This window comes from Vicia villosa, linkage group LG5, assembly GCF_029867415.1.
Source record: "Vicia villosa cultivar HV-30 ecotype Madison, WI linkage group LG5, Vvil1.0, whole genome shotgun sequence".
NCBI classification, from domain to species: Eukaryota; Viridiplantae; Streptophyta; class Magnoliopsida; order Fabales; family Fabaceae; genus Vicia; species Vicia villosa.
This window is the reverse complement of record NC_081184.1, coordinates 122411307-122438355: the sequence shown is the minus strand read 5'-3', so window position 1 is coordinate 122438355 and position 27049 is coordinate 122411307. Positions and strand designations below refer to the sequence as shown.

General features: G+C 32.5%; 1 protein-coding gene and 5 non-coding genes across 40 annotated transcripts in view; all 6 read right to left on the bottom strand.

The window, feature by feature from the left end:
• The window catches only part of LOC131602298 (uncharacterized), a 50165-nt gene extending 39866 nt beyond the window's left edge, over nt 1-10299 (bottom strand). For 17 of the 35 annotated variants that reach the window (XR_009283987.1, XR_009283988.1, XR_009283991.1 and 14 more), the window contains exons 1-3: nt 9989-10290; nt 4104-9905; nt 3794-3924 (exon numbers count right to left, since the gene is read on the bottom strand). The gene's annotated coding sequence lies outside the window, so the exon portion shown is untranslated. Of the gene's footprint in view, nt 1-3793; nt 3925-4011; nt 9906-9988 lie in introns of all 35 variants that reach the window. The other 18 variants (XR_009284010.1, XR_009284014.1, XR_009284005.1 and 15 more) reach the window with 18 other exon arrangements.
• On the bottom strand, nt 5326-5409 carry LOC131608488 (small nucleolar RNA snoR14). Its single transcript, XR_009285746.1, has one exon. It is a non-coding gene; the product is annotated as a small nucleolar RNA snoR14 (small nucleolar RNA).
• On the bottom strand, nt 7218-7304 carry LOC131608499 (small nucleolar RNA snoR14). The gene has a single exon (XR_009285755.1). It is a non-coding gene; the product is annotated as a small nucleolar RNA snoR14 (small nucleolar RNA).
• LOC131608472 (small nucleolar RNA Z101) lies at nt 8389-8484 on the bottom strand. Its single transcript, XR_009285731.1, has one exon. It is a non-coding gene; the product is annotated as a small nucleolar RNA Z101 (small nucleolar RNA).
• On the bottom strand, nt 9582-9675 carry LOC131608463 (small nucleolar RNA Z101). The gene has a single exon (XR_009285722.1). It is a non-coding gene; the product is annotated as a small nucleolar RNA Z101 (small nucleolar RNA).
• On the bottom strand, nt 9768-9853 carry LOC131608490 (small nucleolar RNA snoR14). Its single transcript, XR_009285747.1, has one exon. It is a non-coding gene; the product is annotated as a small nucleolar RNA snoR14 (small nucleolar RNA).
• Nucleotides 10300-27049: the final 16750 nt, after the last annotated feature.

Here is a 27049-nt window from a genome sequence, read left to right as displayed (position 1 = left end):
AAAAAACAGCTATTATGCACTACAGCAAAAATAAAAATGCTCAGCAGGTCATGTCCCCAATAAGCTCCACCAACCAAGATTGATGGAAAAACAAACACCAACTAGCATCCTAACTAACCACAAGAATAATGAGAATTACTTAATAATTCAAACACTTACTCCGACCAAACAGACGTATTGACGATCAGTAATTTTTTAGAATTGATCTCGATACTTTATCAACATTGTAAGCAACCAAATGGATTTGATATCCAATTAACAATAGGATAATGAAATCTAAGAGCTTTATACTTTAGCCAATTCTAAGACATCATTTGAATAGATACTATCAGCCACCTGAAGAAAATGTGAGAAACAATATCTCTTTTTTCGCATCCAAACAAATACGTAACTTGAGACTCATCCAAAACCCCCCTCTTAACCTGGTTGTCTTAAGTAGGGACTCTATTTTGCCATATTCTCCAAACTAGTATCAATACTTTAAGCAGGATCAGATTACTCCACGCGGCTGTAAATTTCCTCATACCATCTCTTGTGCTTTCCATCAAAATTGAGGAATAGGCTTCCTTTACCAAATAAGTTATTTCACACCAATTCAACTTATCTTTGGAATCTTCCTTCAGCGCATTTCTTTGAACTTTCTCTTTAATTTCTTCAAATTTTCTTTCCATTTCACTAGAGTTTAGCCTAGTTTAGTCTAAAACCAACAAGGCTTGCATCCATTAGCCAATGAGAAAACCTTGGGATTTAACTATAAACAAATTTTTAATACATAGTCAATTTTAATAATTTACAACTCATGAGAACTCTTTAAACAAATGTCTTAATCTAAGAGATATCTCCTCTCTTGATTTATAGATCATACCTAAAATATGATAAGTATTACAAGAAATTATGCCACAAGTGTAGAAAAATAAATCAGAGTTCAGGAAGTTACAAAGTTGTGTATAAGGAAGTAATGTGTATAAGACTGATTTCAAGAAGGACAATTCTACCACTAATAGATAAGCGGCATTTATTCCACTTGGACAGTCTTCTCGATATTGCATCAATCACCAGTTTTCATAACTCCTTTTCATCTATGATTACCACCCTAACCACCCATAGGAATGTCCAAATATTTGAATGTTGTAGTTCAAACCTTACAATCTAACACATTTACTACTTCGTCTTATGTATAGGAAGTTACTCCTTTTGACATTGGCAAGTTAAAACCTTCAGCTGCTTTCAAAAATAGAAAAGGCAGTAGAGGATCAACTTGCCTTAGTTCTCTACTAACTTCAAATTCTTTTGCGAGGCTTCTGATGACCAACACTGAAATAGTTGAAGTTTGACGACACTCTAAAATCTGGCCTTTCCATTTATCGTTGAATCCCTTTTTCTTTTCCATCATTAAGTTCTTAAATATTTCCAATCCACAAAATCATACACTTTTTTTAAATCCACTTTACACATCAACACTTCTATTTTCCTCCTATTTGCATCATCTACTAACTCATTTGCTACGAGTATTCCACCTACCATCTATTAGAATTGCAAATCAAAGATAATTTTGCAAATCAAAGAAAACTTTAGCCACCACCTCCAATCTATTTGCCAATAGCTTTATTAAAACTCTCTACATGCTACCAATTAAAGATGTCGGCCTAAAATGGTCCAGCTTCACCAGATTTTTTATCTTTGGAATCAATACTAAAAAAAATGATTAGCTTCATGCACTATTTTGCCATTCAAATGAAAGTCTACTTTAATTCCTCCACAAAATTCATCTATGAGAAAATGATTATCTCCATCTCAAATGTGTTTAAATTCAAAATTCTGCATAACCAATCTTTTCCTCTTTTGCTATCTAAATAGACCTGAGAAATAATAAAAAACTTCATCCTTTATCTCATGAACCCCTATCTATTTTGTTCCATCTACTTCTATACAATTAATCTCATCAATTTTTCTTCTATACAATTAATCTCATCAATTTTCTTCTATTTAAGAGGCACGAGTGAAAGAACTGTTAAAATCTCCTATCACGCAACATCTAGCACCTGACCTGTTTTTTATTTGATCAACTCCATCAATTTACTCCATAGCAACATTTTTCAAACAATGATTAATCCAAACCAATTAATCAAAACCATGATCGCCTTGATTAGTCTTATAAGTCTCATTTTACTTTGGCCAGCCACTTAATATTTTAACAAAATCAACAGAGCCCCTTAAAATAACCAAAAAGATTTTAAAAAACCAATCCTAGAACTAGATCCAACGTTGTCTGTGACCTCAAGTAATAAGCAAATGATTAAAACTAGAACACAATATCTTGCACAACCAACGGATTTAATCCCAATGAAGGAACAATAATATTAATATAATATAATTCTATCGCAAATCAAGTGATCCAGCTATGACAAATTCATTCTGGTACAATGATAAATTTAATGATACGGCCAATTTAGATTAGATTAGATGGATAAAAAACAGAAAACAAAACACAAATAAATATCATAGACTTTTGGGACTATTTTTAGTCGACAAATTCATATGCTTTTTCAAATTCTACTTTTAACATCTTTTTTTCCTCCTATTTGGCCTACGGCGAATTGCGAATCAGGGTTCACAGTTCTTTTTTCCTCCTATTTGGCATTTGGCGATTTACGAATCAGAGATAGCTTTTATATCCTTCACCTTCAATCTACTTGCATATAACATTTCTAAGATTTTCTAGATGCTGCCAATTAAAGATATTGGCCTAGCTTCACTTTCTAGATGCTGTCAATTAAAGATATTGGCTTAGCTTCACTAGATTCTTTATCTTTGGATTCAATACTAAAAAGCATTAATAGCTCCACGCACTGTTACGCCATTTGAATTAAATTCAACAATGAATATGAAAGTCTGTTTTAATTACATCCTAAAGTTCATTAATAAAATTGAAATATATGCTATGAATCAAGGAACTTCAAACTCTCAGAATCCCAAACATTTCTTATTTCCTTTCTCTAAGTTCAGCTATGAGAACATCATTTTCTTCATCTCTAATGCCTTTAAATTCAAAATTCTGGTCTTTCCCTCTTTTTGTCTCTAGATAGACTCAAGAAATAACTGAAAACTTCATAATGCATAATGCGTTTCACACCAATATTTTGGGTGGATATTGATTGGATATCAATATTTTTTTTGAAAAGGCGGGGTAACATTAAATTAAAGAAAAGGTGTAAGGCATAAGATATGCCAGAATACAAATTTCATGCATGAAATACTGCTCCCAAAAGAAAAACAAAATATGAGTTACAACTTGTCCACCCCTACACGCCTCCTATTCCCCAAATAGAAAAACAGAACATGAGCCAAAGAAAAAAAGGCTATTGTGCACTACAGCAAAGATAAAAATGCTCCTTCCAAAGATTATCCAAAAAAATAGTTAGCAGATCATGTCCCGAATAAGCTCCACCAACCAAGGTTGATGGAAAAACCAACACCAAGTAGAATTCTAACAAACCACACAAATAAATATGAGAACTACTTAATAATTCAAACACTAACTACGACCAAACAGACGTATTGACGATCAGTAATTTTTTAGAATTGATCTCAATACTCCATCAATATTGTAAGTTTGTAAGCAACCAAATGGATTTATATCTAATTAACAATAGGGTAATTAAATCTAAGAGCTTTATACTTTAGCCAATTCCAAGACACCTCGATACTCCATCATCTGAAGCTATTGTAATTGGAACATAGGATGACACACTTCTATTCATATTCGAGAAGCAGAAGCAAAAGAAACGCTGACCTGTCATTGTTATTTTCAATCCGACTCTTTTACGATGACATTAGAGCTTGACTTGTTATCTCCGATCATTGCATTCTTTATTTCTCCTCCTATGAGACTCGATATGTAGTCGTTGTCATCACGGATGCTTACTGCAAACATTTAAAAGTAGTAATCAAACTTATAACCACGTCATACAAATAGCATATAAGTTCACCCACTATCCTAGTATAAACAACCTGCAACATATAATAGCGTATTCATGTTACGCCAACTGTTCACCAGCAGGATTAATTTGTTTAGGAATTTTGATAGCATTAGATGTCACTACCTTCTGGTTGTCCCTCTACTGCGACCTTTGCAAAAATAGGCAGATCTACCGGCATCAAATTGACAACACTTGGCAGGTAGATACTGAGATGAATAGAGACAGGAGATATTTGATTTGATTTCCCAGCCATCCTGTTAGTCCCAACAATTTTCACAATCTTCCAAATGTAACTCTAAAATCAAAATGCATTGCAAGACATACAGAAATCGACACCACAACATATAGATAACACATAGACATTGTAAGTTGAGTTATATGACATTGGATCATCAAACAAAGCATTGTAAACAAATAATAGTTAATCATACTATGTGAATAGAATGTGTGAGAAATAATTATCTTCCAAATGGCGGTATCAGCAATATTAACATGGGGATTCATGTCTCACCTCCACTCACAGATCTGCCCTAACAAACTTTATCGTCGACATCGGCATCACATTGCCACTATGGTTTTCATTGTGAGTCGATGTCATCCCGATCTGGGAGCTTTGAGTGACGCAAAACATTCACAGCAGCTCTATGCAACTGCACATTCTACAAACACAGAACATTGTCCATCCATTTCACCTATAATAATCAGACCCCCTCTGCTCAAGAACACTACTCGATAAGAATTCGCAAACCGACTAAATTATACGATGTAAATTTACGCCATAAGTGAAACTTTGACGGAGATTTCTCCCAAAAGCTGTTTCAACATACTCAATAAGTGAACCAAATTCATTTGATATCCATCTTCTCTACCATTACTCATATGTGCAGGTAAACATGGCAAAATCAAAATCCATTACAAACAACAAAAGAATCAAATAACTCAGGTCAGACAGCACATGAATATTTATTATATGTTTTGTAATTATTAGCTCGCAAATGTTTAACCAGCAAAAACATTACTGCATCAATACATAGTATATGTTAAAAAGCTTATTTGTGGGATCGGTCAATGTTACCGGGTATTGGAGATTGTGAGTCCTTCCGACTTATAGTCACATCCTGTCTCGAGCTTCTGAGTTGCATCATCTTGTTTGAACCAGTCGCGACATGTATCTCATTTCTCGAGCTATACTGCACTTGCGAGTTTCATCGGACTAGTCGCAATGTTCTCGAATCTCTATCTGGATTTGGAAGAGGACTGACGAAATACAATGACCATAGATTCAATATAGCCCCTGCTTTTCTTCAAGAAATAAACAAATCAAGCACAAGAGGGAAATATGAATGCGATCAGAACCTGTCGGGATTCATGAATTACATCAAAGAATATCAGTGGATTGACAGACAATGAATTTCTATCATCATATCGCTTTTCTTTTCCCTCTATGTATTATCACTTGCCAACTCTGCAACATTAGACAACTATAATCTCATGTCCCTTTAAAATACTATTGCCACATGATTTTACAAGAAAATCAGTCAAATGAAATGAATAATTCTACATTCTCAGTCAAATGAATCACCAATGCCTTAAATGAAGCATTTTTGTTCTTGATTATAAATCAAACAGTACCACTAACCTCTTTTTCAAGATTTTTCCTTTTATTCAAGGAGTCCAAAAATGTGATTCAACTCCACTTCCTAATTTCATGCCCAACCTTTCAAAGAACCAATTTAATTTAAAGTCCCACGACCCACTTTCTACCATTTTTATGTCCTGCCACCAAGCTGACCTCATTCTCTCAATTTTACTCCCTTTACCAAATATTTCACCATATTTACTTTTTAAAACCTTAACCCACACACTTTCCTAATAGAGTTTGGTTGAACACCCTTGAATTATTTTTATGTTTTCCAATCTTCCAACCCACGAGAAATTTTTAAAGAGAGTCAAATTAGAAATAATGTCTAACAGAGCTTTAAAGAAAGAAATGAAATAGACCCAAATTAGAAATAATATCTATCAGAGCTTTAAAGAAAGAAATGAAATAGACCCGTAATGCGTATAACAAAGTTTAGAAGGATGATTCGGCCACATGTAGATAAGCACTAATTATTCCACTTGAACAATCTTCCTGACACTATATTAATCACCAATTTCAATAACTTCTTTCTTATATGAATACAACCATCAGAAACATCCAAGTATTTCCGACCTTAAATTTATTTGTCAATAGCTTTGCTAAGACTTTCTACATTCTGCCAATTAAAGATATCGACGTAAAACCGTCTAGCTTAACCAAATTCTTAATCTTGGTAATTAATGCTAAAAACCATTATTTAGCTCCATGCACTATTTTACCAATTGAATGAGATTCAACAATGAGACTATGAAAGTCCGCTTTAGTTACATCTTAAAACTCCTTAATGAACCCAAAATTTATGCTATCTGAGTCGGGGCTGTTCGAACTCTCCCAATTCCAAACAACATTTCTTATTTCCTCCTCTCTAAGCTTATCATCTCTAATGTGTTTAAATTCAAAATTATGCATAAACAGTCTTTCCCTCTTTTGCTTTTTGAATAAACTTGGGAAATAATTGAAAACTTCACCCTTTATCTCTTGAACCCCAATCTATTTAATCGAATTAATCTTATTAAATTTTTTCTTCTATTTACCCGGCACCCGAGAAAGAACTTGGAATTTGCATCCCCTTTTCTAAGCTATTTTGAGCGTGATTTTTGTCACAATATGCCACAATTCAGATTCAACATTTCAAGTAAATGTGTTGATGCTACTCTTTTGTCTTTGATCTCCTCTTCAGAAAATGATGTACTTTCACCTTTTTTCCAATTCACTTGAGTTTTTCTTTCAATATGAATACCGCCATCCCTGAACTTCAACTCACTCCAACATTTGAGTACACATAAAGGTTTTGGTGCACAATTCCTCCTTTTCTCGAGAATTAGAATTGGACATTGACTAGTTTTATCCAAACACCATGGAAAACATTCTAGGCAATTGACAAACCATCCCTTTGAAAATATAAATCTGCCAATACAACTCATTTAGCCATATCTAATTTGGACCATGTGAATCTTTTGCAAATTAACATGAAATCTATCAGTTCTGCAGAATTTTGATAACAATTCAAAAACTAAAAATAATTGGTAAAGTTGCATCACAAAATTGAGAAACTCAAGAAATAAACAAATCAAGCACAAGAGAGAAATATGAAAGCTATCAGAACATGTCGGGATTCATGAATTACATCAAAGAATATCAGTGGATTGACAAACATTATTAATCCTTTAGAATACTTTAGCGTCACCGAATTCTCAATCTTTGGAATCAATGCTAGAAAAGCATTATTAGCTCTACATACTATTTTTCCATTAGAATAGTTTAGCGTCACCGAATTCTCAATCTTTAGAATCAATGCTAAAAAAGCATTATTAGCTCTACACACTATTTTGCCAATATAATAGGTTAGCGTCACCGAATTCTCAATCTTTGGAATCAATGCTTAAAAAGCATTATTAGCTCTACACTTTTGCCATTAGAATACTTTAGCGTCACCGAATACTCAATCTTTGCAATCAATGCTAGAAAAGCATTATTAGCTCTACATACTATTTTGCCATTAGAATAGTTTAGCGTCACCGAATTCTCAATCTTTAGAATCAATGCTAAAAAAGCATTATTAGCTCTACACACTATTTTGCCAATAGAATAGGTTAGCGTCGCCGAATTCTCAATCTTTAGAATCAATGCTAAAAAAGCATTATTAGCTCTACACACTATTTTGCCAATAGAATAGGTTAGCGTCGCCGAATTCTCAATCTTTGGAATCAATGCTTAAAAAGCATTATTAGCTCTACACATTATTTTGCCATTAGAATAGTTTAGCGTCACCGAATTCTCAATCTTTGGAATCTATGCTAAAAACGCATTATTAGCTCAACACACAATTTTGACATTGGAATTTTTTAACGCCACAGAATTCTCAATTTTTGGAATCAATGCTAAAAAAGCATTATTAACACAACACACTATTTTGCCATTAAAATGAAATTCAGCAATGAATATGTGAAAGTACGCTTTCCAAAAACTACTTAATAAACTTTAAATTTCTGTTATTCGGGTCAGGATTCTTCAATCTCTCGCAATCACAACCAACATTTCTATTACCTCCTTTCTAAATTCAGCTATGACAGTGTCATTAGTGCCAATGAAGGGACAATATAATATAATTCAATCACAAATCAAGTGATCCATCCATGTAGCAATAACCAATTCATTCTAGTACTATGATAATTTTAATGCTAAGGTCATTTTAGATTAGATGGATCCAAAAAAACAGAGAACAAAACACAGAAACAAACTAACAAACAAAAAAATCCATAGAACTTAGGCCATCAGTTTTCTTCCAAGGTTATATTAACATCAAGATATTCAGATGCAAATTACCCATTTACACCATGTCAGATTCATCATTTGCCCAACTAGATTCATCAAGATGTTCAGACATTCTAGTTGTTGTTTTGACAATTTGGTTTTACATAAAACCATTTTAGCTTTTTGGGTGGATATTGATTGAATATCAATTATTTTTTTAAAAGGCCGTAACATTAAATTCAAGAAAAAGTTGCAAGGCATAATATATGCCATTAGAATACAAATCCCATGCATGAGATACTACTCCCGAAAGCAACACAAAATATAACTTACAGCTTGTCCACTACACACTATTTTGCAAACAGAAAACCAGAATATGAGCCAAAGAAAAAAAAAAGTTATTATGCACTACACACTATTTTGCCATTAGAATTCTCAATCTTTGGAATTAATGGTAAAAAAAACATTATTAGCTCTACACACTATTTTGGCATTAGAATACTTTAGCGTCACCGAAATCTCAATCTTTAGAATCAATGCTACAAAAGCATTATTAGCTCTACACACTATTTTGCCATTAGAATAGTTTAGCGTCACCGAATTCTCAATCTTTGGAATCAATGCTACAAAAGCATTATTAGCTCTACACATTATTTTGCCATTAGAATAGTTTAGCGTCATCGAATTCTCAATCTTTGGAATCAATGCTACAAAAGCATTATTAGCTCTACACACTATTTTGCCATTAGAATAGTTTAATGTCACCGAATTCTCAATCTTTGGAATCATTGCTAAAAACGCATTATTAGCTCAACACACTATTTTGACATTGGAATGTTTTAACGCCACAGAATTTCAATCTTTGTAATCAATGCTAAAAAAGCATTATTAACTAAACACACTATTTTGCCATTAAAATGAAATTCAGCAATAAATATGTGAAAATACGCTTTCCCAAAACTACTTAATTAAAAATTGAAATTTATGTTATTCGGGTCAGGATTCTTCGATCTCTCGCAATCACAACCAACATTTCAATTACCTCCCCTCAAAATTCAACTATGACAGTGTTATTAGTGCCAATTAAGGGACAATAATAATAGAATTCAATCGCAAATCTAGTGATCCATTCATGTAGCAATGACCAATTAATTATAGGGATCAAAACACAGAAACAAACTAAGAAACATAAAAATCCATAGAATTTAGGGCAACAGTTCTCCAAGGTGATATTAACATCAACCATAATCAGATGCAAATTACCCATTTACACAATGTTAGATTCATCATTTGCCCAATTCTGATAACAATTCAAAAACCCTAAATAATTGATTCAACAAATCGAGAAACTCGGGAAATCAAGAAATCAAGCAAGAAAGGGAAATATGAAAGCGATCAGAACCTGTTGGGATCCATGAATTAACATCAAAGAATATCAGCGGATTGACCGACAAATGAATTTCTATCATCACTTCGCTTTTCTTTTCCCTCTATATTACAATCCAAGAAACCTCTGTAAAATCAATTGCCTGTAAACCGAGACAAAGCAAGATCAGGTATGCATGTAAATGGTTTTCATAAATTGAAATTCAGATAGCAAAATAGATTTTACTGTGTTGAAAACGAAATTGCCTGAACAACTTTCTGAATTCTTCATCCCAAAACTGAACGCAGAACAAAGCGAATATAAGAGAATGAAACAATAGATAATTGTAGTTACTAATTAGGGCTTAATAAATTTGGGTCGGGTATAAACAATGCAATGCCAATTGGATCGGGTTATATTTCATGGGCCCAACAACGCGTCTATCTACACCTTATTTTTCTTCCAGAAATTTCTATCTAGCACTTTTACCTATTACTTGTATATTAAAAAGATTTAATTTATATTCGTCAACGGTATACATAAAACGCTAACTCTTTTTTTTTTTTTTTACCAAAACCTCTCACTCTTATTTACTGACAAGTGAGTATAAATATATTATATGATATTAGTAAGATCTATAAACTATGATAAAATATTTTTAACAATTTTGTTTTGAAAATTCAAATAAAAGTAGAATTTTTTTATTATGGTGTATCTTCATTTTTTTTCTATTTTACAAAATATATTTTATCTTAAAAGTTAAAACATTGTTTGATTTCACACATTTCAATATAAAAATTTAAAAACAATTTAATTTATTAAAATTTTATATCTAAAATTTGAATACTAATCAATATTCCTATTGTTAATCAATATTCCTATTGTTTATACTAACAAAGCAGAATAATAAAATTTAATTCTTTTCACAATTACTTACATCATTAATAAAAAATACTATTATATTTTAACTCTTCAATGCTAGTATTTGAACTTTTCAGTTAGTATTATATTTTATTATTCTCATTAATAATTTTTTACTTAATAGTTAAATTTTGTAATTTCAAATACTATTAAAATACTTAAAGGGTCGTACTTTTTACTCTAAGTTCTTACCTTTGAACTAAATATCATCATAGTTCATTATTAAAAAATCAACGATTATTTTAAAACTATTAATTAAAATATATGGTTTTTTAAATAAATTAATTAATTTTTTATATTAATTTCTTTAAGGATAAAATTTAGGTACAGTTATTTAGGTATGGTTCTTACTTTTTTCCAATGAAAATGTGACAAATATACTTAAATATCATTTAGTGAGTGAAAATAAGAAAAATTTACATACGTGTAAATGAAATTATACATATAATATTTTCATTTAGAAATAGTAAGAACCACACCTAAAGAATTGTACATAAGTTTTGTTCTTTCTTTAATATACAATTTATTTAAATCCGTGAGTTAAATTTATTTAAAACTCATCTATTACTTTTAAAAACTTTTAACTAATAATTTAAATTCATTTAATTCTCATTTAAACCATAATCAATAAAATGAATTGATTGTATTTAAAAGTAAAATGTAATATTTAAATACAGCTTTTTTTTTTTTAAATAAGGTTAAAATATATAGATAAAAAGAAAATGGTACACAAAAAGAGATGGGGACTATACCAAAACTCTCTCAACCCGATGTAAATCGGAAAAAAGGCATACTGAGCCTATTCTTTACAGAATATGTCCTTAAAAATAAAGGAATAGAAGTAAAATGAGTAAAATCAATCATTGATAAACCAAAATTAGCAAGGGCATCTGCACAGCTATTCCATTCTCTAAATATATGAGACACTACAAAATTCCAATGCAAAACTAAATGAATACGGCTAATCCATCTATTTCTAATGATTCAAAGAACACTAAACTGAGGGTTAAATGCTTTAACCACGGCCATTGAATCTATTTCCAACCAAACCTTGCGTCAATTCTTCTCATGAGCGAACTCAATTGCTTGCATAGCATTCGAGAGTTCGGCGATGAGAGAATTAGAAGTACCTAAAAAAGACGCAAAAGCGCCAACAATATAACCATCGCAATCTCTTGCTAAGCCCCCACAAGCTAACGATATAGGAGTAGCAGCACCGTCACAATTTATCTTAAACCCCTTGAAGGGGGCTGCCATAACACCTCTCGAATCTTTGGAGCTCTCGGAGGCCTGATACAAATCTTAAATTTCTTGAGAATCACAAATTCCTTCATACCAATATGTGAGCCAATACTCACCGCATTCCGAGCAGAAGAAACAGTAGCCAAAATGAAAGCAATTGAAGATGAAAAGGAAATAAAAGTATTATGAAATATAACCATATTCCGAGCTTTCCAAATCGAGTTGATAAGGCTAACAACCGCCACTTTGTTAACTATCTTGCACTGAACTGCATCATCTATATCCATTAATCTCCAAATGTCTAACCAACCCACAATAGCAAATGACAGGTTCAACATGTTTTCCAACCATCTCCATAACTTCATCGTATACCGACACTCAAAAAACAAGTGAGTATTTGTTTCCTCTTCTCAATTGCAAAGCGTACAGATAGAAGGGAAAAAGAAGCTCCTTCTCTTCCATTGATCGTCGGTGGGTAACTTATGGTGAAGAAGTCTCCACACCATAAAAGATTTTGCCGGGGGAATCGAGCTACTCCAAATCATCTTCCACTAATCCTTACAAATACCCTTGCTACGCTTAAAGTCATGCGCCAACTTTAAAGATAACTCACTGTTGGCTAAATGCTTCCAACATCTATTGTCCAGACGAATGTCAAAAGGAATATGACAATTATTAATATGCACTTGCATTGAAAGGGGAATTTCCGTCGAATACTTAGAAAATTTCCACAGACCATTTTCAATGATATTACTTACCGGATTATCTACAATCAGCGTCGGAGTCTCATTATCATAGAAAAAAGGAGGACCACGCCAATTATTGTACCATAAGCTAATGGAATTACCATTACCAATTGTTTACTATGGAAACTGGTAAACAACCGTTGGTCCTCCCAAAATCCTAAACTAAGGGTTACTTGCAAGATCGATTAGTTGGTCTTGAGACACATGCTAAGATTCTGATATTGTATTGGTTATGTCGATGATGTTAGCCTAAGAAACGGTTTTCTAAGGCCAAAAGACCAAATACAACGGCTTTCCACACAAAGGCTTGGGCTCAACCGGCAGGTGACTCGTGACCGATGGAAACGAACCCAATCATAATAACTTTGTCAATTATGGGTATTCACTAATCTCAGCCTGCTATGGTGACTCGTGACCGACAGGAAGTCGTGAATTCAGACTTGTCCTATGCAAAGTAAGGATTGAATGACTCTTTTGTAACCTTAAGGCTCGAAACCAAAAGAGTGTCAACATACACGAAAACGTAGAATGATTGTTGAATGATAAATGAACCACAAGTAAAAGCTTCAAAGTAAATAACTGAAAAGTAAAGATTTTGCATTGAAATAAAAGTGTTGATTCACGTACATCAAATACTTAGCAACACGTTTTTCCGGAGATCGGAAATTGGGCAGGGTTTTGGCAAGTATCTTGAGTATACCAGCGAACACACCAAATTCTACATCAGAATGACTTATTTATAGTAATGTACAAAGATAACTGCCTAAAGCAATCTACGGCTGAAATTGAAACTAAAAGACAACCGCTTCATAAGATTTATCTATGTATTTGGCGCCCATAATGCACGATTTCTCGAAATAACTGCCTTCAATTTTTGAAATTTGAAACTTCCCGCCTCTGTTTCTTCAAGGATCAACCGCTCTTGGCTTCGACGCTTACATTTTTCAAAGACATAAATGTGGGAATTTTCATTAAGTATATAGGAAGCCTCTGTGGCCGACAAGAATATTTTCGACTATTTCATTTGGTCCATATTCTAGTTGGTTCGACCTTCGTGCTCCTTCGACATACCCTACTGTGGGCCTTAATTAAAAAAATCTTTATTTATAGGCCTCATCCCTTAACTTTTAAGGTTACCATCTGGTAATATATGCCATTCCCTACTTGTGGAAATCTTAGGGTAACACCAATACGCCAAGAGGAGTTCTCAATGACGATTTTTATCTCGTGCTTAGCGCTAGACTAAATGGAAGAGAAAACATGATGATTGATAAATTTGTTGTTCTTGGTGACTCTGGCCCTAAGAAGAACAACCCAAGAAAGCTTTAAATTAAAAGCTTCATTAAGTTTGCTTATAGATCTAAGATCCAAACCTCCTTCTTAAAAATGCAAGCAGAGCTTATTCCAAGCCATTGTGGTGACTTTACTGTCAGTTGTTTTCCCGCTCCAAATGAACCTTTTGATCGCCCTTTTAAGATCCCGTATTAGAGACATCGGCCAAGCATACAGATACATGCTATGAACAAGCCCGCCATGAATTGTAAACTTAACCAACTCCACCTGGCCGGCGTACGATAGTAACGTACCTTTCCAATAAGCTAGCTTGTTAATGGTTTTATCCGTTATAGGTTGCAGGATAATCTTTTTCGGTTTGCCTTTGAAAATCGGAACACCGAGATAAATAAGAGGAGATGAACCTATCATGAACCGCGATTTAGCCACAAGAATATTAAGCCGAGAAGATGACATTACACCACCATAAATGAATGACTTCCTACAGTTAACAGTTTGCCCCGAAATAGTCTTGTATTCTTTGAAAGCCGAAATAAGATGCTTAATGTTTAACATATTCCCTTTTCAAAAGACGACAATATCATCTGCATATAAGAGATTAGATGGAATCGTGATGTTCAAGGGCCCTTGTATACAATCCAACTTTTCCTCTGCCACTAGCTGAAGAAGCTTTCGGCTAAGGACCTCTTCTGCCAAGCAAAACAGAAGCGAAGATAGCGCATCTCCCTACCGAACACCGCTAGAACAATTAAAGTATCCCTACAAAACACCATTATTGTTAACGAACCAAAAGGCCGAGTGAAGAATTGAGCTAATCCACGAGCAGAATTTAGCATTAAAACCAAAATTTTGCAGCACTTTCAAAAGGAAGTTCTAGTTCAACATGTCGAAGGCTTTCCTAATATCCACTTTGAGATCCAAATCGCTGCACCAAGTGTTAGAATCCAGTAATTTGAACGCTTCAGAAGCAAGACCAATACAGTAATGAATTTCCTACCTTGAATGAACATGTGCTGCTCTTGCAAAGTTAGAAATGGCATCAAAATAGCCAGCTTATCTGCAATGATCTTCGAAATCAGCTTAAACTTGAAGTTAGAAATAGTGATGGGACGGAAAAGCTCCAAAGTGTCAGCTCCCTTAGCTCTAGGAATAAGAACGATATTATTGGAATTAAAACTTGGGAGAATCCAACCCGAATGAAAGAACTCCAACACCGCATCTGAAACATCCTCCTTTACGATATCCCAATAAGTTTGGTAAAACACTGCCCCAAACCCGTCTAGACCCGGCGCACTATCCTTGTTGAGAGAAAAAAACGTAGTTGATCTCTTCCATCGACGGCCGCCTAGTAATGATACTATTCATGCTATCATCAACTATCGAAGAAATGGTCTCATCCACCAATTTCATATTCTCAAAAATAACTAGAGTTAGTAGAAAACAAATCTTTAACGTATTTAACAGTGCAGTCCGCAATATCCTTCGGTTCTGTGAGCAACCGGTTCTCGAACATCAACATAGAAATAGGCTTCAGTTTGTTTTTTATTTTGGCAACACAATGAAAATATGCAGTATTGCGATCCCCTTCCAATTGCCATTTGACCCTCGATTTTTCTTTCCAAAAGCTTACTTTGAGCCACCAATTCTTGATTTTTAAGAGAATCATCAATACCGTTGTTTTGGATTTGCAACTGAATGTTACTAAGTATCAACTCAGCATTGGTTACATTCTCCATAATGTTTCCGAAAATATTCTTATTCCAACCTATCAACTCTTTTTTAAGGAATTGCAATTTCTTGTCAAGCACATGCATTTTGCACCCAACCACCTTATGCTTTCAGAAAGATCAATGAACATTCTGCAATCCTAATGCATCGTCCAAGTCTTAAGGAATTTGAACTGACTAGCCATACAAACCGTATTGATGTGAATTTCTAACAGCAAATGGAAATGATTAGACCTTAGCTTCAGAAGCGTCGACACTGTAATATGGTTACAAGAGTCCAACCAGAACTGATTTGAAATATATCTTTCCAGACATCTTTCAACGGTAAACGAAGTGTCTCTTTTGTTGAACCAGGTGAACAAAGTTCCAAAAGTGGAAAGATGAATAAGTTGATTGTGATCCGTCCAATTCTTGAAGCCAGCCATATGACCACAGGCAGGGCAGCTCCTACCCCGATGCTCATGAGACCCTATGGTTGCATTAAAATCCCCAAAAAGAAAACCACGGATAAGAGTACTTGCCTTGAAAATCATAAAGATCCTGCCACAATTCACGATGTTTCACAAGATTGGTAAACGTGTAAATGGTAGCACCAGCCAGCAGACAGTTATCCAACATAAACGTAAAAGCAACGTACTGATCAAAATTAGAGATGATACCCGGAGTCATATCCTCTAAGAAAAAACACCATAAAGTAGGTTAATCCTTAGCATTAAGAGCAAAAGATTTGAAACCTAATTTAGTAAACCAATTATTTGGGAAATTTGAGAATTCCATTTTCGGCTCAGCGATGAAAATGAAATATGGTTTGTGAATCTTAATTATTCTCTTCAGGCTAATATTGATGGAGCATTAGCCACCCCTCTAATATTCTAATAAATGATCTTCATAGGAAACTATGCTTCAGGCCTGCTTGGGACCTTGTAGTGTAATGTTGCTTTTATTTTGTAGCTTGCTTCTTGTTCAACTTACAGATTGCACTAGTGAAAACCCCTTCACCCCTAGAATTTCCTTTATCAATTTCCTCAAGATTTCCCCAAGAATTCTTTAAAAAACTTGTATCAGCATCATTAGTATCTATAAGAATACACGCCCTGTCTGGTGTAGCTTCTACAAAATTAGACAGTTGAGTGTCTGAATCTTCGGACAACTGCGAAACAAAGTTGAGAGGGTTGTGTGCGACCAATCCCGTGTCCACCAGAATTTGTTCAGTATCTGCTGCTATATCCACCCATTTGCTTGTGTTAAGATCTCTTCTATCACTTTCAATATTGACTTCTGCATCTTCAATGATAACCGGAGCAGAAGAAATAACATTGGAAACTTTAGGCACATATGTAGTTTTATCCTTGGGATTAGTATTAGCTCTTATTTTCCTCAGAAATTTGTAATCTTGTACCTCATGACCTGTTTTCTTGTAATGTGAGCAAAGCACTAGTATATTATCGTACTCGATATCAGAAAAGAAAGTGAAGCCTTCTCATTCAACTAGCACACTGTAGTTGATAGGTAAAGTTAAATCCATCTCAATAAGAACACGAACAAATTGACCAAAAGTTCTGTCAGCTATCGATTTTGAAGAAGCTACATCAATATAGATAGGGGTTCCTACACAACTGACAATAGCTAAGAGAATGCGAGGACACCAATACTCTCATGAAATCCCGAAAAATCAAACCCAAACCTGCGCAGACGAGTTATGTTGCGAGGAGGGGTTAAAATCCTTGGTCCAAGCAAACAACTTAATCGTACCAGGATTGAGATTTATGGAACCAGAAGCTCTGACTCGTCGCAAATCCTCCAAGCTTGAGCATGTGAATTCGTAATAGCCTTTTCCAAGAGATAACAATCCCCAGTTCTTAACTTTCGGCCAAATCTTCGAGAGCTTAGCCCTTAGAGCTGCCACCGTTAGAGGCGTGAAGCCTTTTGGCCAAAGAACTCTACCGTGTAGATTATTCTTGCATTCCAAAAGCCCCGCCTTATATTCATCTTCCGGTATTGTGATGGAAGGCATGTCTCCTTTAATCATAGGTTATAGAAGCTGCGAGTTTGGGATGTCACAAACCCCTTTCAAAGCTTGTGCAAAGGACTTCACCGGTGCTTTAGATTTCACATTTTCTGCCGAGGACGCCTTTTCAGCATGAGTAGTAATGACAGGAGATATAATATTGTTAGTTTAAGGGAATAAATCTGAGAAATCCACCGGTCCGACGTCATTAATATTATCTTTTAACAATACAGAAAGTTGATTATTTTGTTTACAACTTTTTCACGACCATAAATGACATTATAGAATGATAAAATAAACTTAAATAAAATATTTATCTTATTTTAAAATATACATTCAATTATTATGTCAAAGAAATTTCACTTTTAGTTTATATTTAATTATCTCCATCAAGTGAGAGATTAATAAACTAATATTGTAATTCTTAAATCACTATTATTATATTGTTATGGTAGGGAATTCCAACTAATAAACGATTTATAAACTTGAAGAGTTATTGACTTTAATCTCACAACTGATAGAAATTTCACTATGATACCAATATTATGTCTTCATGAAAAATGAGAATTAAAGACTTAATATGAAAAATGAGAACAAAAATAAATACAAATAAAATGATAAAACAAATATTAATAATTTAAAAATGATAATCATTGTTAGGATGACACATAAAAACTTCTTCATTTTCCTCTCTTCAAGTTTACATTTTTTATTTAATTTAATTTAATTTAATTTATATCATATCATATTAAATTATAATCCTACAACTTCTTCCCACCAAAACTCTATTTTAATTAATTCATTAATAATTTACTAATTATTTATTATTCTTAATTAATTGATCAATTAATTATATCCACTAACTTAAAAAAAAACAACACACCACTCACCTCTCAAATAAATAAATAAATAACCCCCACTAAACTCATTTACTCATTTTTATGACACATTTCAAATTATAGGAATAAAATCATCTAATTAGAGAAATGTATATGTGTATATAATGCTCTAGTGTTTCTGAATAAAACACAACCAAATTATTTCCATCTTCTCCCGTTATTTTACATGGCATCAGAGCAGTAACGATCTGCTCCATTTTCTTCCCATATTTTTTTGCCTATCAAAATATTTTTTTTGTTTCTAAACCATTATGGCCATGGAAACAAATCTGATTCCAATAACTCTTACTCTCTTCACCATTTCGATCATCCGGGAATTGTTCTTGTTTCTAAACCTCTTAATGGTGACAATTATTCGACTTGGCGTCGAGCCACTACCATCTCATTGAATGCAAAATCTAAATTTGGTTTTGTTGATGGAACCCTCGCAGCACCATCTGCCAAAACAAAACCGGAAGACTATGCGGCATGGAAAAAATGCAATTATATGGTTTTGTCATAGATTCTTAATTCATTGACCCCTGATATTGCAGATAGTGTTATTTTTTATAACACTGCTCATCAAGTTTGGAAGATCTTCAAAATCGTTTCTGTCAAAGCAACGCACCACGCATTTTCCAGATCGAGAGAGAGATTGCTTGCATTACTCATGATCAAATGACAGTTGCTGCATACTACACAAAATTAAAAAAATTGTGGGATGAGCTAGGATCCTACAACGATGCTATTTGCACATGTGGAGCAAACAACAAAAGACGCAAGTTGATGCAATTTCTCATGGGGTTGAATGAATTTATAATGTTGTTCGTGGTCAACTCTTTTTGATGAATCCTCTACCAGATGTTTCACAAGGTTATTCTTCCATCATTCAAGAAGAAAAACAACGAAATATGGGTGCAAGAAGAGAGACTATAGAAGCTTCTGCCATGGCTGTCCAAAGAGAGGAACCAATAGCCCTTGTTGTTCGACACAATTATGGTCAGTACTCTCGTCCCAAGTCCAATAATCGTAAACCACTGCATTGCTCACTGTGACAGAGATCATCACACGAAGGAGACATGTTGGAAGTTACATGGTTATCCACCAGGACAATCCAAACATACCACGGCAAAGAACCATCATTTCAAGTCCAACGACAACAATCAATCTTCAGCCAATAGTGTCAAAGAAACCACATCAACACATGTTCAGCCCCTTGTGAATGGATTTACCGAACTACAATTACAACAAATTTTGGCTATTATGCAGGGCAATGGAACATCTCAACCAGCTGCTCCCAAGGCAAATAATGTCAATTTTTCTTCAGGTTTGTCCGCATAGGCGTCTAGGACACTTATCCTCTTCTAGATTAGACTTTATAGCCAAAAACTTCCTTCATTTCCCTTTCAAAGAAAATAACAATTGTATTGTTTATGCTCTTGCAAGACAAACTAGACTCCCTTTCTCTACGAGTTATATTTCCTCTGTTAAACCTTTTGAATTAATACATTGTGATATTTGGGGGCCCTTTAGAGTTCCTTCCCTATCTGGTGCAAAATATTTTATGACTATTGTGGATGACTTTTCTCGTTTTACTTGGGTTTTTCTAATGCATCATAAAAGTGAGACACAAAAAAATTTAACCGATTTTTTCTCTTTTGTGAAAACTCAATTTGATACTACAATAGAAAATATTCGGGTTGACAATGGGGGAGAGTTTTTCTCTATGCGAGAATTCTTTAAACAACACGGCACTAATTACCAACATTCTTGCATTTATACACCTCAACAAAATGGGGTGGTTGAGCGCAGACATAGACATATCCTTGAGTCAGCTCGAGCTCTTCGTTTTCAATCTCACCTCCCTTTACACTTTTGGGCAGAATGTATCTCCGTTGCTGTTCATATAATTAATAGGTTGCCCAAACCTATCCTTTCTCACCAAACTCCTTTTGAAAAACTTTATAAAAAAATTCCCTCTTATTCCCACCTTAGAGTTTTCGGATGTCTAGCTTATGCCACAAATGTTCATGTGCCCCATAAGTTTGCTCCTCGTGCCACCAAATGTGTTTTTATTGGCTATCCAATTGGTCAGAAAGCTTACAAGTTATATGACATTGAAACTAATAAAATTTTCACTAGTCGTGATGTTATTTTCCACGAGGATATTTTTCCCTACGAATCCATTTCATCTTCACCACCTAAAACAGATTCTGTTATACCTATTGCTGTCTTAGATTCCTCATTCATCCACCAAACACATGAAGAATCTAACCCCCACTCCTGCTTTTCCAACAGCCCCCACTCATGCTTCTCCAGCAGCCCCCACTCCTGTTTTTCCAGCAACTCCCACTCCTGCTTCTCCAACAGCCCCTCCGCGTCGTTCTCAAAGAACCCATGTTCCTCCTGTAGCCTTGAGTGACTATGTTTGTAATCAAGTAAGTTCTCCCGAATCATTTCCATTCTCGCCATCTTTTCCAAGTAAAGGTACACGATATCCGATCTCTAATTTTATCTCATATGATTGTTATTCACCACAACATAGATCCTTTATTGCTACTATTACTCATGATGTTGAACCTACATGTTATGAGCAAGCTGCTTCCCAATCTCATTGGCAAATAGCAATGCAATCTGAGTTGGCTGCTTTAGAGGCTAATAATACTTGGTTTCTCACACCTCTCCCTCCTGGAAAGTAAGCTATTGGTTGTCGCTGGGTCTATAAAATCAAGCGAAAATCAGATGGTTCTCTTGAACGCTATAAAGTGCGATTAGTAGCAAAGGGATACACACAAATTGAAGGGATTGATTACCATGACACTTTTCACCTACTGCTAAAATGGTTACAATACGTTGTTTATTAGCTTTGGCAGCCGCTCAAAATTGGTCACTTCATCAACTTGATGTCCACAATGCGTTTCTTCACGGAGATCTTTCTGAAGAAATTTATATGTCTCCTCCTTCTGGTTTTCAGCGACAGGGAGAGAACCTTGTGTGTCGCCTCAACAAATCTTTATATGGATTGAAACAAGCCTCTCGCCAATGTTTTGCCAAGTTCTCTACATCTATTCAAGGTGCAGGATTTGTTCAATCAAAAGCAGATTACTCGTTGTTTACGTGTAAGAAAGGCAAATCATTTACTGCCTTATTGATCTATGTTGATGACATCCTCATAACTGGTAACGATCTCAATGCCATAATTGTTCTTAAACAGTTTCTGCATAATCAATTCCGGATTAAAGATTTAGGTGACTTGAAATATTTTTTGGGCATGGAGATTTCTCGGTCAAAGAAAGGTATATTTATTTCGCAAAGGAAATATGCTTTGGAAATTCTAAAAGATGGAGGATGTTTGGGAGCTAAGCCTGTGAATTTTCTCATGGAGCAAAATGTAAAATTGTCGGATGAAGGAGAATTGTTGAAAGATCCATCCTCATATAGGCGACTTGTAGGACGCCTAATTTATTTGACTGTTACTCGTCCGGATATCACCTACTCAGTGCACATATTGAGTAGATTCATGCATGCCCCTCGCAAACCTCATATGGAAGTTGCCATGCGAATATTGCGGTGCCTAAAGAGTAATCCAGGTCAAGGTTTATTTTTCTCTTCCCAAAATGACTTATCTTTACGTGCCTTCTGTGATTCAGATTGGGGAGGTTGCCCGATATCCAGAAAATCAACTACGGGGTATTGTGTTTTTTTGGGATCCTTACTAATTTCTTGGCGAACAAAAAGACAAAAGACAGTTTCTCTATCATCAGCTGAAGCAGAATATAGAGCTATGACAGGCGCATGTTTGAGTTGTCTTGGCTACGTTCGTTGTTGAAGGATTTGGAGACATTGCATCCAAAAGCCGCACTGTTGTATTGTGACAACAAAGCAGCTATTCACATAACGTCTAATCCGGTATTTCATGAAAGAACTCGACATATAGAGATAGATTGTCATTTTATCCGTGACAAAATTCAAGATGGTTCAGTAGCCACTGAGTATGTTCCTTCGGCAGAACAAGTAGCCGATGTATTCACTAAACCATTAGGAAAGGAATCCTTTCTTACATTGAAGCACAAGTTGGGAGTTCTTGATATCCACTCTCCAACTTGAGGGAGAGTGTTAGAAAAGGAAATTATATTCTATGATTCTTGCTATTACGAGAGTTAAGTGCATCCATGATTCTTGTTGTAAATATGGTAACATGGCAACTGTCATATCAGTATAATAGGAATAGGTTGTTGAATTATAGGAATAGAATCATCTAATTAGAGAAATGTATATGTGTATATAATGCTCTAGTGTTTCTGAATAAAACACAGCCAAATTATTTCCATCTTCTCCTGTTATTTTACAAAAAAATGAGGTAATTTGATTATTTTTTTTTTCAATTTACTTTTACGTATTTGCTAATGTTTGTATGTTGCATTGTTGTTGTTTTTCTGTGTATCAAGGCCATCATCTTTTAACTGACTCTTCTTCAACATGTGAAACATGTTTTTAACACTTAAAAATTTGTGACAAAAATATCATTGGTATTTATGTGGTCAATTTTATGTTTAGGCCAGATTTTCTTTTATCATCATATCATACTAAATTATAATCCTATAACTTCTTCCCACCAAAATTTCCCGCCAAATATTTTTTATTTAATAAAAAAATTAATAATAATAATAATTAATTAACTATTTTAAATTCACTCACTTCTTCAATTAAATATAATAATATTAATAATCACAATAATAATAATAATAATAATAATAATAATAATAATAATAATAATAATAATAGTCATCCCACGTAATGCATAGCATAGCACTTTCTCTCCATGCATATTCTAATAATAATAATAATAATCACAATAATAATAATAGTCATCCCACGTAATGCATAGCAGAGGACTTTCTCTCCATGCATATTCTACTGTAGCATCCAAATAACTATTCAAACCATTAATCCACTTAGTTTGTAACTGCTATACACTACTATACTATACATGCCAACTATTCATTTTTAATTGTCTTTTTTCTTGCAATAATTTATCTATTATCTTTTTTTCTTGCAAATTGCAATAATAAAAAAACTATACACGAGGTAGCCACTGCCCACTACCACTACCCCACTACCTCACTTAATGACCAGTTTAGGAATTTAGGAGATTGTTACCTTCTTTAAATCAAAACTAATTTTGACATTTAAAGCATCACAAAAAAAAATTTTTAAAAGTAAGAAGGTAGGAGATTGCAGGAACATCTCCCTCAGGTTAGAAGAAATATATTTATCTTCAAATCTATGATTTCTATTTTATCATCTTTAACTTCAAATATATGATTTTTATTTTATCATTATATATTTTAATTTTGTTATTGTTTACTAATCCTTAATTATATATGTTTTTGTAGATGTGAATTTGAAGCATCACAAAAAAAAGGTTTTAAAAGCAACAATGGAAGAGATCATGGGTTTTAAGAAACATCTTTCTCAAGTCAGAAGCAATATATCCCTATTTAATCTATGTTTTTTATTTTCTCTTCGTATGTTTAAATTTTATTATTGTGTACTAATTTTTAATTATATACTTTTTTTAAGATGTAGATTTGAAGTATCACAAGATTTTTAGAAGTTGAAATATAGGATTAGATTAGAAAATAAATTAGAAACCATTACATAGTGGTAAATTTTCTCCCTCATTTTATGACTTTTATTTCTCATTTAAATATTTAAAAAGAAAATAACTCTAAATTTGTTTTAATTATTTTTTGAATTAAAATATTATTGAGAAAGTTAGATAATATAAGATATTCATATCTCTATTTTCTATTTCTTTCTCTCATAAAAATATTTAAGAAAATAGAAGAACGTTGCTAATTATGTGATATGTTTTTTTATTATAAATTTTGAACAATTATAAAATCTTTTAAGAAATTAAACTCAATAAGTTAAAAAGTGACATGTAATTAAATTTATCGTAATGAACTTTAAGAATAAATTTATTGATCTTCTACCATATATAAAATTTGTGATTTTTTTAAATTTTAATTTCACAACTCTACTTATTTTACATTTTAATTATTAAATTGATGTTATAAATACATCTATTTATTTATTTATTTATTTTATGTTAATTTATTTTAAATACTTAAAGTATAATATAAAACATCAAAACAATTAATTTTTTAAATTACATTAACTTATATCAAAATTATTTATATCAATATATTTTAAATTATGTTTTAAATTATAATAATTGTTATTAAATTTAAATAAACATAATCGTGCATCGCACGGGTGTACGGCTAGTTATATATATTAAATCAAATGAACTAAATTACAATAGGTACGCACTCTTTTCTATTCTACTGTTATTTCTCTTTTTATTTTTTCTTATTTACATGTTTCAGGTAGTGATGAAGCATTACAAAAAGTATTATTGAGATAACAATATTGTTGAAGAAATTGGCCATAGGAGAGAAATATGAGATCATAAATACAAGTATCTCATTCTCTAAATTTATGAATTTTCTCTCTTTTTTCTAAAAAAAAAAAATGCCTTTAATTCTCCACTTATCCATTTAACTAATAAATTTTCATTAAAAATATATCCATTTAAACCTTTAATCCCCCACTTATCCATTTAACTAATAACTTCCCACTAAAAAAATTCAATCAAACAAAAAAGTTTTTTTTTTTATAATTTGTTTTTTGTTTTTCCCTTATACCAAATGATATTAAATCTATATATTCTAAAAAGACTTCCACCAAAATTTTCTAAAACAATTCTATTTCTACTATTAATATTTAATGACATGTTAGAAATTCTATGTATAATAATACTAATAATAGTTAATAATAATATATTCATAATTCAAATAAAAAAACATGAAAAACTAGAAAAATACACGGCTCTATAAATTGTGAAAGGTGGAAAATCATTTAATTTCTGATCAAAATTTCATCAATACAGTGGCTCTTTTAATTCAATTAAGTTACTGCTATTTTTTGTATTTGTTTTATTTATGAATCAACTTAAAATAATATAGATTTTTGTGGAATCACTAATCAAATATTAATTAAAATAATTTAAAATTACTAAAATACAAAGTAAAAATAAAAATTAATAGCTATTATTTTTACAAACTCATAATTTATTATGATATACGACCTAAAACATCTACATTTGTTTTTAAAATTATTGGTTTTTAATTAGCATATGGATTTTTTTTTTCTATACCAATAAAAACAATGACAAAATTTTTAATATTTTTTACTCTGTTAATTTTTTACTATTTTTACTCTATTAATTTTCACTATTTTTACTCTATGATTTATTTCTCATTTTTGTTAATATAAATTATTATTTTTTATGACATACAGACTATTAAGTTATTGCTAATTTATATCATTATATTTTAAATTATTAATTTAAACTACACTATTTATTATTAATAATTTAATAAAATTTATCCGCACATCGTGCGTGTGTACGTCTAGTATTTATAATATAAATGAGTTGTTATTATAAATTATATATGAGAATTAATTATAAATAATATAAAAACATCCAATCAAATGTGATACTGATAATAAGATATCGTATAATAATACTATTATAATAAAATAAACTGTGTTTCTTAAAATTTATTGAATATTGTAAAATCTACCTAAAAACATTTTGATTTTTATTTATTTTAAAAAATTGCATAAAAATCTCTTTTAGTTATTTAACAAAAATATCTAAATTCCGTATCTTTAAATTTATAATATTTAATTTGTATCAATAATCTAAACACCAAATTTCAAAACTATATTTAGTATAAATGTTTGTAAATTTTACATAGTTTGAATAAATTTGAATTCTTATATTTATAAATAGTATAACACTTTTATTTTTTAATATTAAATATAATCACATTACCAAACTTTAAAATATATTTAATAACTCAATTACATAAGCTAATATTTATCCAAATTAATATTTAAAATTTGATAATACATTTTAAAAAATATTTTAATTAAGTCCGTGACACGCACGAGTTATATACCTAGTTTTATCAAATTAGCACAAACCACATTTTTAGTTCCTTAGATTTACTTTGTGCTTATATTGGTCCATGATTCAAAGAGAATTATATTGATTTTTTTTTTTTTTTTCATGCAAAGTTTGATGTGTAACATTTAACTTGTGTTTGTTTTGCAACGAAAATATTAGTCATTAATCGTGTTTTTTGAATTTTATGTTTTTCTAACCCCAAAACACCTAGATTCTTTTATAAATAGTACACCATCCGTCCCATATTATAAGCAAATTTCACCTTTTTAGATTCATTCAATAATTAATGTATATAGTCTATATATAGTCCAGATACATCTTCATTTTGAAGGAGGACTCATCTTCATTTTTATTTTGTTTATTTATTTTTCGTGTTCCTCATTAATCTTTTGAATTTTTAAACAATTCAACTCGTGTTTTCATATCACTCACATCCAAACAGTTTTCA